At 37.1% G+C, this 15371-nt stretch overlaps 1 protein-coding gene across 5 annotated transcripts in view; it reads left to right on the top strand.

Annotated features, from left to right (window-relative positions):
• RNF180 (ring finger protein 180) overlaps positions 1 to 15371 on the top strand; it is a 281709-nt gene that overhangs the window by 116110 nt on the left and 150228 nt on the right. The gene's annotated exons all lie outside the window — the stretch shown is intronic.

Raw genomic sequence — 15371 nt, 5'->3', positions numbered from 1 at the left:
TGTTGATGATGTCTTGAAGGTGCCATCACTAAATAATGTGGTATTGGCACTTAAATATTAAATATTGTCATACGTTATGTAAGTAAGAAATCGTTATTCACCTGGAGCACCAGAATCGTACATAAGAAATCATTCTCCACATCTGGTCACTTTATACTCCTCTGGAACTTAATTTCATGCAGTTAAGTTGGATTTGGAGTTCAATATCTGGTTTTAATTCTATTTACAGTTGACCCTGGAATGATATGGAGGTTAGGGGCACCAACCCCCACACAATCCAAAATCCAATTATAACTCTACAGTTGGCCCTCAGTATCCGTGCTTTGGCAGCTTGGATGGTGTGGAACTGTAGAACGTACTTATTGAAAATAAAACCCACATATAAGTGAGAATTTCCTATATTTTTTCCTTCCAGGAAGTTCTTTTTTTTTTTTTTTGACCTTTTTAAAAAAATTGAACTATAGTTAATTTACAGTGTTGTGTTAGTTTCAGGTGTAAAGCCAAGTGATTCAGTTATATATGTATTATTTTTCAGATTCTTTTCCATTTTAGCTTGTTAGAAGATACAGAATATTGATTTCTGTGCTATACAGTAGGTCCTTCTTGATTATTTTATATATAGCAGTGTGTACATGTTAATCCCAAACTCCTAATTTGTCTCTCCCCCCACCACTATCCCCATGGTAATCATTACTTGGTTTTCTATATCTGTGAGTCTGTTTCTACTTTGTAAATAAGTTCATTTGTATCATTTTTCTAGATTCCACATACAAGTTATATCATTATTTGTGTGTCTCAGTTCAGTTAATATGGTAATCTCTAGGTCCAGCCACGTTGCTGCAGATGACATTATTTCATTTTTTTATGGCTGAGTAATAGTCCATTGTATATATATACCACATGTTCTTTATCCATTCCTCTGTCAGTGGACATTTAGGTTGCTTCTATGTCTTGGCTATTGTAAGTAGTGCTTCTATGAACACTGGGGTCTTTGTATTGTTTTTAATTAGAGTTTTCTCCACATATATGCCCAGGAGTGAGATTGCTGGATCATATGGTAACTCTATTTTTAGTTTTTTAAGGAACCTCCATACTGTTGTCCATAGTGGCTGCACGAATTTCCATTCCCACCAACAGTATAGGAGGGTTCTGTTTTCTCCATACCCTCTCCAGCATTTACTATTGTAGACTTTTTTAATGATAGCTATTCTGACCAGTGTGAGGTGATATCTCATTGTAGTTTTGATATGCATTTCTCTAATAATTAGCAATATTGAGCATGCTTTCATGTGCCTTTTGGCCATCTGTATGTCTTCTTTTGAGAAATTTCTATTTAGGTCTTCTGCCCATTTTTTTAAGTTGTATAAACTGTATATTTTAGAAATTAATTCCTTGTTGGTCACATTGTTAGCAAATATTTTCTCCCATTCTGTGGGTTGTCTTTTCATTTTGTTTATGGTTTCCTTTGCTGTATAAAAGATTTTGTGTTTAATTAGTTTCCCATTTGTTTAATTTAGTTTTTCTTTCCATTACTCTAGTAGATGGCTCAGAAAAGATATTGCTGCGATTTATGTCCAGGACTGTTCTGCCTATGTTTTCCTCTAAGAGTTTTATATTATCCAGTCTTACATTTAGGTCTTTAATCCGTTTTGAGTTTATTTTTGTGTATGGTGTTAAAGAATGTTCTAGTTTCATTCTTTGATGTGTAGCTGTCCAGTTTTCCCAGGACCATTTATTGAAGAGACTGTCTTTCCTCCATTGTATAGTCTTGCCTCCTTTTTTTGTAGATTAATTGACCATAGGTGGGTGGGTTTATTTTTGGGCTTTCTATCCTGTTCCATTGATCTATATTTCTGTTTTTTTGACAGTACCATACTGTTTTGATTGCTGTTGCTTTGTAGTATAGTCTGAAGTCAGGGAGCATGATTTCTCCAGCTCTGTTCTTCTTTCTCAAGATTATCATGGCTATTCATGGTATTTTGTGCTTCCGTACAGTTTTTAAAAGTTTTGTTCTAGTCTGTAAACAAATGCCATTGGTAATTTGATAGGGATTGCATTGAATATGTGAATTGCCTTGGATACTATGGTCATTTTAACAATATTGATTCTTCCAGTCCAGGAACATGGTATATCTTTCCATCTTTTTCTTTCATCTTCAATTTCTTTATACAGTTTTTCAGAATACAGGTTTTTTGCCCCCTTAGATAGGTTTAGTCCTAAGTATTTTATTCTTTTTGATGTGATGGTAAATGGGACTCTTTCCTTAATTTCTCTTCCTGATATTTTGTTGTTAGTGTGTAGAAATGCAGCAGATTTTTGTATAGTAATTTTGTATCCTGCAACTTTACAGAATTCATAGGTAAACTCTGGTAGATTTCTGTAAATATCTTTAAGATTTTCTATGTGTATCATCATGTCATCTGCAAACAGTGACAGTTTTACTTCCTCCTTTTCAATTTGGATTCATTTTATTTCTTTTTCTTTTCTAATTGCTGTGGCTAGGACTTCCAAAACTAAGTTGAGTAAAAGTGGCCAGAGTGGATGTCCTTGTCTTATTCCTGATCTTAGAAGAAATCTTTTTACATTTTCACTGTTGGATATGATGTTACTTGTAGGTTTGTCATATGGCCTTTATCATGTTGAGATATGTTCCTGCCATGCCCACTTTCTGAAGAGTTTTTATCATAAACGGACATTGAATTTTATCAAAACCCTTTTATGCATTTATGGAGATGATCATATAGTTTTAATTCTTTTATTTGTTAATGTGGTGTATCACATTGATTGATTTGCAGATATTGAAAAATCCTTGCATCCATGGAATAAATCCTACTTAGTCATGGTGTATCATCCTTTTAATATATTGTTGGAGTTGGTTTGCTAGTATTTTGTTGAGGATTTTTGCATCTATTTTCATCATTGATATTGGCCTGTATTTTTTTAAGTGTGTGTGTGATATCCTTGTCTGGCTTTGGTATCGGGGTGATGGTGGCATCATAGAATGAGTTTGGGAATGCTCCTTCCTCTGCAGTTTTTGGGAAGATTTTCAGAAGGATAGGTGTTAAGTCTTCTCTAAATGTTTGATAGAACTTGCCTGTGAAGCCATCTGGTCCTGGACTTTTGTTTGTTGGAAGTTTCTTAATCACAGTTTTAATTTCAGTACTTGTGATTGGTCTGTTCCTGTTTTCTATTTTTTCCTGGTTCAGTCTTAGGAGATTGTACTTTTCTAAGAATTTGCTCATTTCTTCTAGGTTGCCCATTTTATTGGCATATAGCTGCTTGTAGTAGTTTCTCATGATCCTTCGTATTTCTGTGGTGCCCATTGTAACTTCTTCTTTTCCATTTCTAATTTTATTGATTTGAGCCCTCTCCCTTTTTTCTTGATGAGTTTGGCTAACGGTTTATCAATTTTATTTCTTTTCAAAGAACCAGCTTTTAGTTTCATTGATCTTTTCTGTTGTTTCTTTGCCTTTATTCCATTTATTTCTGCTCTGATCTTTATGATTTCTTTCCTTCTACTAACTTAGGGTTTTGTTTGTTCTTTTTTCTCTAGTTGCTTCAGGTGTAAGGTTAGGTTGTTTATTTGAGATTTTTCTTATTTCCTGAGGTAAGCTTGTATTGCTTTAAAATTCCTTCTTAGAACCACTTTTGCTGTGTCCCATAGGTTATGGATTGTCATGTTTTCATTTTCATTTTTCTCTAAGAATGTTTCTATTTCTTCTTTGATTTCTTCAGTGATCCATTGGTTGTTTAGTAGCATATTGTTTAGCCTCCATGTGTTTGTGTTTTTGCAGTTTTTTTTCCCTGTAGTTGATCTCTAACCTCATAGTATTGTGGTCAGAAAAGATGGTTGATGTGATTTCACTTTTCTTAAATTTACTGAGGCTTGCTTTGTGACCCAGCATGTGACCTATCCTAGAGAACATTTCATGTATATTCTGCTGCTTTCAGATGGAATGCTCTGTAAATATCAATTAAGTCCATCTGGTTTGATGTGTCATTTAAGGCCTGTGTTTCCTTATTGATACTGTCTGGATGATCTGTCCATTGATGTAAGTGGGGTGTTAATGTCCCCCACTATTATTTTTGTTACTATCAATTTCTCCTTTTATCTCTGTTAAAATTTGCTTTACGTATTGAGGTACTTCTATGTTGGATGCATATATATTTACAATTGTTATATCTTTTTCTTGGATTGGTCTTTTGATCATTATGTAGTGTCCTTCTTTGTCTCTTGTGGCAGTCTTTATTTTAAAGTGTATTTTGTCTGATAGAAGTGTTACTACTCAGTTTTCTTTTGATTTTCATTTTCATGGGATACCTTTTTCCATCCCCTCACTTTCAGTCTACAGATGTTTCTAGATCTAAAGTGAGTCTCTCATAGGCATTATATACGAGTCCTCTTTTTGTATCCATTCACCCAGTCTGTCTTTTGGTTGCAGCCTTAGTCCATTTACTTTTAAGGTAATTAATGATATGTATGTCCCTCTTGCCATTTTGTTAATGTTCTGGATTTGGTTTTGTATCTTTTTCCCCTTTCTTTTGTTCTCTTCTCTTGTTATTTGATGACTAACTTCACTGTTATGTTTGGATTCCTTTTACTTTTTTTGCATATATATTATTGATTTTTGTTTTGTGGTTACCATGAGGTTTTTATATAGCAGTTCATATGTACATGTGCTTGTTTTAAGTTGCTGATCTCTTAATTTAAAATGCATTTTAGATACCGTGCATTTGTACTCTCCTCCCCTCACAATTAGTGTTTTTGATATTATATTTTACATCTGTTTTGTGTGTCCCTTAACTGTTTAGTGTGAATACAGATGATTTTGCTACTTTTGGCTTTTAACCTTCTTAGTTTTGTGTGTGGATGTTTTCCTATCCTTATTGTGTATTTGCCTTTACCAGTGAGCTTTTCCATTTTGTAATTTTCTTGTTTCTAGTTGTTGCCTTTTCTTTTCTGCCTATAGAAGTTCCTTTAGCATTTGTGCTGCTTTGGTGGTGCTGAATTCTTTTAGCTTTTGCTTGTGTGTAAAACTTTTGATTTCCGCATCATAATCCAAATGAGAGCCTTGCTGGGTAGAGTATTCTTGGTTGTAGGTTTTCCTCTTTTGTTGCTTTAAGTATATTGTGCCACTCCCTTCTGGCTTGCAGAGTTTTTGCTGAAAAATCAGCTGATAGCTTTATGGGAGTTTCCCTGTATGTTACTTGCTACTTTTCCCTTGTTGCTTGTAACATTCTCTCTTTATCTTTATTTTTTGTCATTTTGATTACAGTGTATCTTGGTGTGTTCCTCTGTGGGTTAGTCTTGTATGGGACTCTGCACTTCCTGGACTTGAGTGACTGTTTCCTTTCCCAGGTTAGGGAAATTCTCAGCTATTTCTCTTCAGATATTTTCTCAGGCCCTTTCTCTCTCTCTCCTCATTCTGGGACCCCTATAATGCAAATACTAACGTGTTTAATGTTGTCTCAGAGGTCTCTTAAACTGTCCTGATTCCTTTTCATTCTTTTTTCTGCTCAGTGGCAGTGATTTCCACTACTCTGTCACCTCATTTTGTGTAAATTGCTATTTGTATTTTTATGTATGTGGTAGGTTAGTTACGTTTCTCAACCTTGAAGAAATGGCCCTCTGTAGGAGATATCCTATGCATCCCAGCAGTACACTCCCCTCTTGTCACCCAAGGGACAGGGACCAGCTGGTCCCAGGGTATTATGTGGCCTGTGTTTGCAGACTCGATCTGCAGGCTTTGGGAATGTAGTTTTCTTACTTCTGGTGGGTGTCTGCTTCCTGGTGGGTGAGGCTGGTCTAGAGCAGGGGTCCCCAGCCCCCAGGACACAGACTGATACCGGTCCATGGCCTGTTAGGAACTGGGCCATACAGCAGGAGGTGAGTGGCAGGCGAGCAAGCAAAGCTCCATCTGTATTTACACCTGCTCCGCATAGCTTGCATTACTGCCTGAGCTCCACTTCCTGTCAGATCAGCAGCGACATTAGATTTTCATAGGAGCATGAACCCTACAGTGAACTGTGTGTGCAAGGGATCTAGGTTGTATACCCATGATGAGAATCTAATGCCTGATGATCTGAGGTGGAGCTGAGGTGCGGTGATGCTAGTGCTGGGGAGAGGCTGCAAATACAGATTATCATTAGCAGAGTGGTTTGACTGCACAGAGACCATAATAAATCAATTGCTTGCAGACTCATATCAAAACCCTATCAGTGAGTGGCAGGTGATAATTAAGCTGCATCTGGTGGCAGGCTTTAAGTCAGAATCTGACACTTATTTTAGTCCGCATGTGGCCCACCCATTATTTTATTTACCACTTCTGTCCGCACCTCTTTCCCGCACTGCGTACTTGTCTCAGTCACAGTTTTGGTTAGCCCACAAGCTAAACCCTAGCCAAAATGAGTAAAAAACAAACATCGCTGGAAAGCTTCTTTGAAAAGAGGGAAAGACCCAATGATGAGACAGCAGAAGACTCTAAGACTGCCAACAAAAAGAAAGCTGCATTTAAAAGAAAATGCAAAGCGTCCTACTTAAATTACAGGTTCATTGCAACAGGTGATTCACATTCTCCAAGCCCACTTTGTAGAATATTGGCAACCGGCTATCCACCAAAGCCATGAAACCTTCAAAACTGCTTCGCCACGCGGAGAGCATTAAAAAACAAGCCTTTGGAGTTTTTCAAAAGAAAAAAACGTGAATACGAAGAACAGAAGCACTTATTGAAGGCCAACACTTCATCTGTGTGTCTGCACTGAGAGCATGATTCTTAGTGGCTAACTGCATTGTTAAAGCTAAGAAGCCCTTTACTGTTGGTGAATAGTTGATCCTGCCTGCTGCTAAGTACATTTGTCATGAACTTTTAGGAGAGGCTGCAGTTCAAAAGGTGACACGTGTTCCTCTATCAGCTAGCACCACAATTAGACAAACTGATGAAATAAGAGGATGCTGAGGCACAATTGTTAGAGAAGATTAATGAGTCTCCGTGGTACACAATCCAGGTTGACAAGTCTACCAGTGTTGACAACAAGGACACAATGCTTGTTTTTGTGAGATATATTTTTCAGGAGGATGTGCATGAGGATATATTATGTACACTTTTGTTACCAGCCAGCACCACAGCTGCAGAATTATTCAAGCCTTTGAATGATTACATATCAGCAAAACTGAATTGATCATTTTGTGTTGGCATATGCACAGACAGAGCAGCTTCCATGACTGGATGGCTTTCTGGTTTCACTACTTAGGTCAAAGAGGTTGCTTCTGAATGTGGGTCTACACACTGTCATTCATAGAGAAATGCTGCTATCCAAAAAATGTCACCTGAACTTAAGAACGTTTTGTAGGATGTGATTAACATTATCAACCACATTAAAGTACATGCCTTTAACTCATGTCTGTTTGCACACCTCTGTGAGGAGATGGACATAGAGCACACACGTCTTCTCTTATACACAGAAGTGAGATGGCTTTCTAAAGGTAGATCACTGGCCAGAGTTTTGAGTTACGAGAGCCGCTCCAGGGATTTCTTTTAGAAAAACAGTCACCACTGGCAGCACATTTCAGTGACACAGAATGGGTCGTAAAACTTGCTTACTTGTGTGACATAGTCAACCTGCTCAATGAACTCAGTCTGTCGCTTCAGGGGAGAAGGACAACTGTGTTCAAGTCAGCAGATAAAGTGATGGCATTCAAAGCCAAACTGGAATTATGGGGGCGATGAGTGAACATTGGGATTTTTGACATGTTTCATACATTAGCAGAGATTTTGAAAGAGACTGCGCCAGGACCACCTTTCTCCCAGCTGGTGCGTGGTCACCTATCTCAGCTTTGAAAAGAGTTTGGGCATTACTTCCCAACCACGAAAGACCCCCGAACTGGGAAGGAATGGATCCGCGACCCGTTTGTGAATAAGCCAGGTGAATCAACTTTGTCCGAGCTAGAAGAGGATCAACTGCTTGAGATCACAAATGATGGTGGCCTTAAAGTGTGTTCGAGACAACTTCAAATCTCCATGCGTTTTAGATTAAAGTGAAGGTGGAATATCCTGAGATTGCCACAAAAGCACTGAAAAGCCTGCTTCCATTTCCAACATTCTGTCTTTGTGAAGCAGGGTTTTCTGCAGTGACAGCAACCAAAATGAGATTACGGAGTAGACTGGACATAAGCAACACACTTTGGGTCACTGTCTCCCATCACCCCCGGATGGGACCATCTAGTTGCAGGAAAACAAGCTCAGGGCTCCACTGATTCTGCATTATGGTGAGTTGTATAATTATTTCATTACATATTACAATGTAATAATAATAGAAATAAAGTGCACAATAAATGTAATGCACTTGAATCATCCTGAAACCATCCCCCCATTTCCGGTCCATGAAAAAATTGTCTTCCATGAAACCGGTCCCTGGTGCCAAAAAGGTTGGGGACTGCTGGTCTAGAGTCTTGTGCAGGCTTTCTGGTGGGAGGGACCAGTGTCTGTGCACTGGCGGGTGGAGTTGGGTTTTGACCCTCTGGTGAGCAGGGCCTTATCAAGGGGTGTGTTTATTGGGCAGCTGTGTGCTCAGGAAGACTTTAAGCAGCCTCTCTGCTGATGGGTGGGGCTGTGTTCCCGCCTTGTCGGTTGTTTGGCCTGAGGTATCCCAACATTGGAGCCTATGGGCTGTTAGGTAGGGCCAGGTCTTGGTGCCAAGATGTCAGCTTCCAGGAGAGGTCACACAGATGAATGCTCCCCGATATGTTTGCCACCAGTGTCTATGTCCCCAGGGTGAGCCACAGCCACCCCCTCCCACCCCCTGGAGACCCTCCAAGACCAGAAGGTAGGTCTGTCTCAGTCTCCTATCAAATTACTGCTTTTGCCCTTGGTCCTGGCATATGTGAGAGTTTCTGTGCACCCTTGTAAGATTGGATTCTCTATTTCCCCTAATCCTGTGGAGCTCCTGCAATCAAGCCTTGCTGGTCATCAAAGCCAAATGCTCTGGGGACTCCTCTTCCTGGTGTTGACCTCTGGGCTTGGGAGCCTGACGTGGGGCTCAGAACTCTTACTCCTGTGGCAGAACCTCTGAAATATAATTATTCTCCAGTTTGTGGGTCACCCACCCAGGTGATATGGATTTGATTATATCACAAGTCTGCCCCCTCGTAACTGTCTTGTTTTGGTTCCTTCTTTATGTCTTTAGTTATAGAAGGTCTTTTCTGGTAGGTTCCAGACTTTTTCATCAATGGTTGCTGTGCAGTTGTGATTTTGGTGTGCTTGTGAGAGTAGGTGAGCTTAGGGTCCTTCTACACCTCCATCTTGGCCATTCCTCCTGAGAATTTTAAATTAAAGATGTCATATTGCCAAGGAACAGAAGAGGGGTTATCTATTTATTTCTTTTGTAGCTGTCTGACTAGTGGTCTCTGCTTTTCTGGTTGGGAAAACCTTTCTTATGTCTTATGGATCTGACATCTGGCCAATAGGAAGGATCAGCCAATAGGTAGGCACTGAGGAGGGCATGGTGGTCTATGTGGATTGGCAGGTAAGTGTGGGAATCACATCCCCTAAGACTTCTCCAAATAGCAACAGACCAGGATTGTGCCTTTATAGGACAGCAGTTCAAGGGAAACATTACCCATTAACCCTGCGTGATGGGATAGTTGTAAGGGTGTTAATTGGTTGCCTGGTGTCTCCTCATGGTGCTCTTACATTCCACTGCTATGTGGTAGGAAAGCCACACATTTCTCACTCCTCCAGAAAAACCAAGATGCTTTGTAAAGTGTTTACATCTATGTGTTTACCACCCATTTTACATAGTGGCTTAACCAAGCCTCTCCTTTCAAACTCTGCTCTTACTTAACAACCCAGCCACATCCAACCAAATGCCCAGTGACATATTAACACACCATATATGGCAAGATCCCATCCTCCACTTGTCATCCTCTGTGCATTTCTCTAACTGTAGGACTCATCATTGGTATGCATAGTTAATATTAATCCCACTCTTCTTCAAGATTTGAATTCCAGTCCATGTACTTAACCCCGTGTGCCATTACCAGCTAGGCTACGAAGGCAAGAAGTGTTATTATGGACACAACACAATCATTGGACCAATAAAACATTATAGTACTTTTTTATGTATTAATCCTGTAAACCAAAAATATAAATAAACATTATGGCCTATGTGAACCCAGGGACATTTTCTAAGTGTGGACGTTTGTGACCATACGAAATGTCAAGGACTGTTTGGCATGGACAATATGCCCATGGACACTTTTGATAAGACCAAATTTCAAGGACCTTTTGGTGTGGACCAAATGTCTCAGTAGAGGTTTTGGACAGGACCAAATGTCTGCTAATCATCCAAACTCATTCACAGTTTATTCCCACCCTACATTTCCTTTTTCACCTTCCTCCATTCCATCTCTGTCAACCCTCACTGTTGTCTCTCTTTGGTCCAGGTTTCTCTCAGTTCCTTGAAAATGATAATTTACTTTCATGCATCTGTAACTAGTTTTGACTCTCTACATTCTCCATTGAGGAACTTATTCATCATTCAAGATTGAGTTTAAATATTAATCTTTGATCAACTCACTCAGGCAAATTTAGCTGCTTCCCTGTCTTCTAAGCTCTTTATAAGCACCTTGATTATGACATGTAACCCATTAAGATTTGTGTGCATGTTCTGTCTAGACTGTGAGCCTCTAAAAGGCAGGACCTATGTGTCTTTCATCTTAATACTTCATAGGTTAAGCATATTATAGGCAGTTATTAATTGTTGAATGTGATATAAAGTTGATTCTAATTTCTTCCTCCTTTTTCATGACTGAGTTGGAATAGTTTGTTAAAGATCATTCATGAACCTTAAATGCTTAATTATAAATGAAAAATAACAGCTGAAAACAAGTATAATTGAGTCTTTGTATATTGGAGTGAGAGGGAGAGCCTTCTCAAATGCAATATTTACTTTTAGTTTTATTATAAAAATTTTTACATAATGAAGTTCTTTACTTCAAAGCCACTATTAAGACTTAGAATGGTACTTGTACTACTAATAATAATTTTGTCTTTTACTACATTCAAACCCTAAATTCTGAAACTACTGCTTATTAGCTGTGCAGTTAAAGAGAGAAGAGTGCTAGGCACTTTGCATATATTATTTCTAATTTTCATAATAACCCTATCATGTAGATATGCTTATTTTATAGACGAGGAAACAGGTTCAGAGAGGTGAATTAGTTTAGTCCAAATCATGAAGCAGGTAGATAGTTGTGTTCAGATGAAAGAAACCTTTTGTTAATGTTTTCAAATGAATAATCACAAAAAGGAAATGTATAATTCAATATGTTGCAATTGAATAATGCTTTTTAACTATGACATGTTAAAAAGATTGTTATTGACAGTCTACAAATAAGCCATCAAAGTACTTCCTAAATAATAGTCTATAAAAGAAAATTTTATCTGTAGCTTCATTATCAATTTTTTGTTTTAATTGAGCCATTACTCCCCCACAGGTACAGTTGGCACTTACCAGCGCAATTCTGTTTAGGTTAGTGCCAGTCAGTCTCATTTAGCAGGGATCTGTCATTCTTCTCCTGACTGCTAGTGTCTTTCTTTGAGTCACTCATATTTGGACTCAAAAGAAGATGCTTATGTGTAGCTTTAAGTTTTTCTTTTTAAGGGTACTTTCTCACACTCGCATTTCTTTACTTATGGATCAATACCTATATGTAAAAGTTCTTGATTGTCTGCATACACACATACACACACACACACACACACACACACTACTCAACCAAACAAACATATATATACCAACCATATATATGTATGTATGTGTATATATATATATATATATATATACACACACCACATCTTTCTCTATCTGTTCTATTTATCTATTTTTCTGTTCATGGATACTTAGGTCACTACCATATCTTGGCTATTGTGAATAATACTGCTGTGAACATTGGGGTGCATATATATTTTTGAACAATTGTTTTCATTTTCTTCGGATAAATACCTAGGAGCAGCATTGCTGGATTGGATGGTAGTTCTAGTTTTAATTTTTTGAGGAACCTCCATTATGTTTTTCACAGTGGCTGTACCAATTTACATTTCCACCAGTGCATGAGGGTTCCCTTTAATCCACATCCTCACCAACACTTCCTGTTTCTTACCTTTTTGATGATAGCCATTCTGACAAGTATGAATTGATATCTCAGTGTTCATATGATTTGCATTTCCCTGATAATTAGTGATGTTGAGAATCTTTTCATGTGCCTGTTAGGCCATCTGTATGTTCTCTTTGGAGAAATGCCTGGTGAGGTCCTCTGCCCTTTTTTTATTGGATTTTGTTTTAATATTGTGTTATATGAGTTCTTTGTATATTTTGGATATTAACCCCTTACTGGACATACCATTTGCAAACATTTTCTCCTATTTAGTAGGTTGCCTTTTTGTTTTGTTGTTTCCATTGCTGTGCAGAAGTAAGTTTGATTAGGTCTCATTTATTTATTTGTGCTTTTGTTGCCCTTGCTTAAGGAGGCATATCTAAAAAAGTATTGCTAAGAGCAATGTCAGAAAGCATATTGCCTATGTTTTCTTCTAGAAATTTTAAGGTTTCAGGTCTTACATTTAAGTTTTTAATTCATTTTGAATTTATTTTTGTATATGGTGTGAGAAAATGTTCTAGTTATTCTTTTACATGTAGCTGTTCAGTTTTCCCAGCACCCCATATTAAACAGACTCTCTTTTCCACATTGTGTGTTCATGCCTCTTTTGTCATATATTAGTTGACTATGTGTGTGTGGGTTTATTTCTACACTCCCTATCCTGTTCCACTGATCTTTGTGTCTGTTTTTGTGCCAGTACAATACTGTTTTGGTAACTGTAGCTTTGTAGGATAGCCTGAAGTCAGGGAGTACGTTTCTACCAGCTGTGTTCTTTCTTCTCAAGATTGCTTTTGATATTCAGGGTCTTTTTTGGTCCCATACAAATTTTAAGATTATTTGTTCTAGGTCTGTGAAAAATGCCATGGGTATTTTGATAGAGATTGCTTTAAATCTGTAGATTTCTTTGGGTGGTTTGGACATTTTAACAGTATTGATTCTTTAAATCCATGAACATAGGATATCTTTCCATTTATTTTTATCATCTTCTGTTTCCTTCATCAATATGCTATAGTTCAGTGTACCGATATTTCACCTCCTTGGTAAAATTTATTCCCAGGTATTTTATTCTTTTTGATGCAGTTGTAAATGGGATTTTCTTCTTGATTTCTCTTTATGATAATTTTTTATTAGTCTATAAAAGTGCAGCAGATTTCTATAAATTTATCTTGTATCCTGCTTCCTCGTTGAATTCATTTACTATTTCTAATAGTTTTTTGGTGGAGTCTTTAGGATTTTCTATTTATAGTATCATGTTGTCTACAAATAGTGACAGTTTTACTCCTTCCCTCCAATTTTAGTGCCTTGTATTTCTTTATTGTGTCTAAATTCTGTGGCAAGGACATTCAATACTATGTTAAATAGAAGTGGCAAGAATGGGCATTGTTGTCTTTTTCCTGATCTTAGAGGAAAATCTTTCAGATTTTTACCATTGAGTATGATGTTAGCTGTGAGTTTGTCATAAATGGCCTTTATTATGTTGAAGTGTGTTCCCTCTATACCAACTTTAATGAGTTTTTATTATGAATGGATGTTGAATTTTGTCAAATGCTTTTTCTGAATTCGTTGAGATGGTCATACAATTTTTATTCTTTGTTTTGTTAATGTGATATATCACATTAACTGATTTGTGGGTGTTGAACCATCCTTTCATCCCTGGAGTAAATCCCACTTGATCCTGATGTATGATGCATTTTATGTATTGTTGAATTCAGCTTGCTAACATTTTCGGGGGGATTTTTTCATCTGGGTTCATCAGGGATATTGGCCTGTAGTTTTCCTTTTTGTATCAGGGTAATGCTGGCCTTGTAGAATGAGTTTGGGAGTATTCCCACCTCTTAAATTTTTGGAATAGTTTAAAAGGATAGGTATTAACTCTTATGCAGATATTTAGTAGAATTTCCCTGTGGAAGCATCTGTCCTGGATATTTCTTTTTTGGTAGTTTTTTGATTACTCATTCAACTTCATTACAAGTAATTGGTTTGTTCAGATTTTCTATTTTTTTCCTGCTTCAGTCTTGAAAGATTATATGTTTCTAAGAATTTATCCATTTCTTCTAGGTTGTCCAATTTGTTGGCATATAACTGTTCAAAGTATTTTCTTCTGATTGTATTTCTGTGATGTTGGTTGTAACTTCTCTTGCATTTCTAATTTTATTTGAACCCTCTATTTTTTTCTTGATGAATCTGGATAAAATTTTATTAATTTTGTTTATCTTTTCAGAAAAACAGCTTTAATTTCATTGATCTTTTCTATTGTTTTTATTCTTTCCTTCCTTCAGCTGACTTTGGGCTTTGTTTCTCTTTTCTATTTCCTTTAGATGTAAAGCTAGGTTGTTTATTTGAGACTTCTTGAGATAGAGCTATATTGCTATAAACTTCCATCTTAGAACTTCTTTTGCTGTGTTCCATAGATTTTGGAAAGTTGTGTTTCTGTTTTCATTCATCTCAAGGTATTTTTTCATTTCCTCTTTTAGTTCTTTTTATACATTGGTTTTTTCAGTAGCACGTTGTTTGGTCTCCAGATTTTTGTGTTTTTTCCTGTTTGACTTTCTGTAATTGATCCTAACTGCATACCCTTGGGGTTCAGAAAAGATGCTTGATGATTTTGATCTTTTTTAAATCATTGAGACTTGTTTTGTTCCATAGCCTGTGATTTATCTTGAAGAAAGTTCCAGGTGCACTTGAAAAGAATGTATATTCTGTTGTTTTGGGGTTGAATGTTCAGTAGATATTTATTAAGTCTTTCTGATAAAGTGTGTTATTTAAGGCCACTTTTTATTAATTTTCTGTCTGGATGATCTACTTATTGATGTAAATAGGGTGTTAAAGTCCCCTACTTTTATTGCATTACTGTCAATTTCTTCCTTTATGTATGTTAATATTTGCTTTATATATTTAAGGTACTTCTATTTTAGCTGCATATATGTTTATGCATATAATATTCTCTTCTTGGATTGACCCCTTTATCACTTTATAATGCCTTTCTTTGTCTTTTGTTATAGACTTTGTTTCAAAGTCAAGTTTTTCTGATATAGTATTGCTACCTCAGCTTTCTTTCTGTTTCCATTTGCATGTTATAATCTTTTTCCATCCCTTCACAGTCTGTGTTTGTCTTTAGCTCTGAAATGTGTCTCTTGTAAGCAGCTTATAGATGGGTCTTGTTTTTTTTTCTTTGTTTGTTTGTTTTGAAATCCCGCCAGCCACCGTATGTCTTTTG

Source organism: Orcinus orca, chromosome 3 (genome assembly GCF_937001465.1).
Source record: "Orcinus orca chromosome 3, mOrcOrc1.1, whole genome shotgun sequence".
Lineage (NCBI taxonomy): Eukaryota > Metazoa > Chordata > Mammalia > Artiodactyla > Delphinidae > Orcinus > Orcinus orca.
This window is presented reverse-complemented; position numbering and strand designations above follow the sequence as displayed.